The sequence below is a fragment of the Camelus dromedarius genome, chromosome 9 (genome assembly GCF_036321535.1).
Source record: "Camelus dromedarius isolate mCamDro1 chromosome 9, mCamDro1.pat, whole genome shotgun sequence".
NCBI classification, from domain to species: domain Eukaryota; kingdom Metazoa; phylum Chordata; class Mammalia; order Artiodactyla; family Camelidae; genus Camelus; species Camelus dromedarius.
In genome coordinates this window covers 64335320-64339371 of record NC_087444.1, presented here as the reverse complement: position 1 = coordinate 64339371, position 4052 = coordinate 64335320, and the positions used below count along the sequence as shown (strand labels likewise).

At 48.9% G+C, this 4052-nt stretch overlaps 1 pseudogene; it reads left to right on the top strand.

Annotated features, from left to right (window-relative positions):
- The first annotated feature begins 1361 nt into the window (after positions 1–1361).
- On the top strand, positions 1362–2294 carry LOC116154893 (glutathione peroxidase 1-like; annotated as a pseudogene).
- The last annotated feature ends 1758 nt before the right edge of the window (positions 2295–4052 follow it).

The window sequence follows — 4052 nt, the reverse complement described above, 5'->3', positions numbered from 1 at the left end:
TATCTAAGTCTAAAAGAAATCTACAGATAAAATACTAGTTTTTTAAATGCTGTATGCAAGTCAACATAGAATAATTAAAAGTTCTATACAGCAGCACAAACATTTAGAAAATTACATTGTAAAAGGAGGTAACATTCACAACAGCATTAAAAATAACATGCCTACAACAAATGAATTAATAAATAAGATAGATAGAAGGATAGATAGATAGATAGATATAAAACTATTGAGAGAAAATAAAATAAGGAAGACTGAAATAAATGGAGACATGTACCATCTTCATGGAGAGAAATACTAAAAATCTTAAAATTTTTAATTATCTCCAAATTGATCAACAGATTTAATGTGTGGTTAGGTCTAACTCAACAAGCTGGTTCTCAATTGACATGAAAATGCAAAGGGACCAAGACAGCAAAGACATTCTGAAACAAGGCCAAAGTGGAAGGACTTTCTCTACCAGAGTCAAGAACTAAAGCTTTAGTACTTAACACATTGGTATTGGCATTGAGACCGACAGACCAGTGGAAGAAAACAAAAATCACAGAAGTAAATCTATATTCCTACATGAGACACTTGATTCTTTGACAAAGGTGGCACTGAAAAGCAGTGGGGAAAGGATGAACTTTTCCTATTGGTACCAGGACAATAAAGGGTCTTCTATATGGAAAAGCCATTGGACTCCTACCTCACAGTCACACACAAAATTTAATACTATATGGATTACAGACTTCATTGGGAAAGGCAAAACAATTAAAGCCTTTAGAAAGGATATAAAAGAGTATCTTTACAATCTTGGGAATAGCAAGATCCTTTAAACAAAGCACACACACACACACACATCCCCCCCTGACTTTAAAGGGTACCAATCATAAATTCAGTTATATTAAATTCTAAACTTCTATTTATTAAAATACCATTAAGAGAGTGAAAAGGTAATCCACTGTGTTGGGGAAGATATTTTCAACAAATAAGCAACCAAGGGCTCTTACCCAGAATATAGAAAGAACTACAGATCACTTAGAGGGGGGGGAAATTAGAAAAGAAAATGCAAAACATAAACGGGAAAAATACTTCCGTTGGCATCTCACAAAATTATCAGTAAGTGTACGAGGAAGTGCTCAACCTCATCATACCAGTAAAAGCAAACTGAAACCACGATGAGGTAGCACTGCACACCTACCTACCAGTGGTTAATGTTAGAACGTCCTTTAATGTCAGCTATTGGTGCTGTAGAGCAGCAGGAATTCATACACCGCTGCTGGGGCTGGGAACGCATATCAATGCGACCACTTTTCTGTTTTAATGTTGATTTTTTTCTTTTTTTTTCTACAAGACCACACAAAAGTTGGGAAGGAAAGGAAGGGTGTCCAGGAGCCTACATCATAATCTGAGCTTCCGCAGCGCCCACGCCATGTGCGCCGCTCAGCGCCCGGCGGCCGCCCTGGCGGAGGCGGCCCCGCGCTGGGAGTCCGCCTTCTCGGCGCGCCCGCTGGCCGGCGGGGAGCCGTGAGCCTGGGCTCCCTGCGGGGCAGGTGCTGCTCACTGAGAATGTGGCGTCGCTCTGGGGCACAGCGGTCCGGGGCTGCACCCAGATAGATCAGCTGCAGCAGCGCCTCCGGCCTGGTGTCTGGCCGATTCGGCTTCCGGTGCAGCCAGTTTGGGCAGCGGGAGAACGCCTAGAACGAGGAGGTCCTAAACTGCCTCAAGTACATCCGACCAGGCGGCAGGTTCGAGCCCAGCTTCATGCTCTTTGAGAAATACGATGTGAACAGCACGAGGCGCACCTGCTCTTCGCCTTTCTTCGCGAGGCTCTTCACGCCCAGTGACGACGCCACTGCCTTCATGACCGACCCCAAGTTCATCACCTGGTCTCCAGTGTGCCACAACGACGTGACGTTCCTGGTGGGCCCGGATGGTGTGCCTGTGCGCAGGCACAGCCGCCGCTTTCTGACCATTGACATCGAGCCTGACATCGAAGCCCTGCTGTCCCAGGGGCCCAGCTGTGCCTAAGGTCCCCCTCCCATCCCTGCTGCTTGGCAGTCACGGCGCTGCCCTCTGGGGATTTTACCCGTGAACTGTTTCCAAACCTACATGGAGGGAACGCCTGCTGTCCAGAAAAATCCCTGAGATGGGCGCTGCCCTGTCCATCTCGGCTTTTGCTTTCCCAGACCACAGCATCTCACTAATAAAGTGCTGGTTGTCAGCAGGAAAAAAACAAAAAGCAAACAAACAAACAAAAACCTGGGCTGAGGAAGGACAAAGAGCTACTTAAAGAAACGAGCAGCTGGAGCAAACTGCAGAAATCAAAACGCACTGGGCTCACGGGCCAGCTGCCCGGGTCAGTCACCTTTATGAGCACCAGCCAGGTGCAGCAGGGACCACATGGTGCTGGCCCCAGTCATCGCTCCTTTTCAGGAGGGGAGAGGCAGGAGCTCCCTCTTCAGACCTGGTGGTCTTGTGCGCCTTCACGGCCTGTTCTCAATCACTGCCATTGAATTTCTCAGTGACCACACGCGGCCTGGTGCCCTCATCCAGGCAGTGTGGGGCGATCCCAAAGCCTCCAGAGTTTGAGTGGGGCGTGTGAGAGCTCTGGACACCACGTCTCTCACAGAAAGCTGTGCCGGGCTTTGTGTGTGTTGTACACGTTTGTGATGACGCTCTCGGCTCCCTTCGGGAGCTTGAGGCAAGAAGCTGGAGCGGGAAGTGCCTGTTCTGCTTCCTCTTGCAAATGTTGCAGTTGCAAAGACATGCAAGTCTGCTGAGGTCCAGACTTCAAAACGACCTGCTTCACAGTGGCAGCCTCCTCTGGGTTTCACCAGGGTCTCCTCCCAGCTGTCCCCCTTCAGGGGGGGTCCCTGTGCTACTGTGAAACTTTCTGGTCAGCAGACTCTCTCGCTCCAGTCTCAGATTCAGGTCTCTGCCTCACGGGCCCTTCCGGGGGACTTTCCTCTTCCATGGTCCCTTTCCAACTCCTGCCCCAGAATTCTTAGGTCAGCCCCTCAAAGTCCATGGGACTCCCCACCCCGCCAGGTCACAGAAAGGCAAAGGAAGTGAGCTGTATGAAGACTGTGTTGTTTGGGGACAGGGCTATTTTCCAAACCCCAGTCTGGCCGTCGGGCCAACAGCCCCTGGCTGAAAACCACACAGCTCTGTAAATGGAGGGCACTCAGTTTCCACAACCAGATTCACGTGGGAGCCAGTCTGGCCAGGCAGGCGAGAAGGCTGGCTGCGGGTGCCCAGAAATACCCATCAGCACTGTTAGCTCAGCTGGAAGGCCATCAAGTTCCCAAAATGACTTGGGCTTAGAGACAGGGAAGTCAGCGCCAGGCCTCAGTCTGGACTCCAGCCCCTGGCTGGAATTCCAAAGCATCTCCTAAGTCTAGAGATGGTCTAGACATTCATGGGAACTGATGGTCTCAGTAGTGGCCAGAGTAAGAGGTGAGGCTGACATGATTCAAAGTAGTGCACAGGAGATATTTGGTATCCACCCTTTCCTCTTTCCTCTTACTCTCTCCCCACATCATCTCATGGATGTTCTTAGATTGAAACACCATCTTTATGGTATGAACTCTCAAGTTTGTAACTTCAGTCCATATCTCTGAGTTCCAGACTCATAGCTAACCGCCTACTTGATCTCTCCTACTGGACGTTCTCGGTATTTCTGATCTGGTTTGTCCAAAGTCCAAAATGTAATTCCCAATTTCCTGCAAAATAACTAGTATCCTCCTAACCATGAGGAGGCCTTCTCCATCTCAATAAATGGTACCCCAGAACCTAGATTTCCCCCTTTCCCTCAGCACTCATGTCCAATCCACCAGATTCCCTGTAAAATCTATCTCTAAAATGTATTTTGTCTCTATTGTCTTCTCTCAGCATACTGCACCATGACCTTGGTGGAGACTTCCCCAAGGACGTCCCCAGAGGATGACAAGGCAGTGCCCATCTGGTAACTAGAACCACTCCCCAAGAACCACTCCAGGGCACACGTGGGAATGAAAGCCACGTGGTGAAGCTTGAGGACCGAGTGGGAGATGTAGAAGTGGAGACAGTGA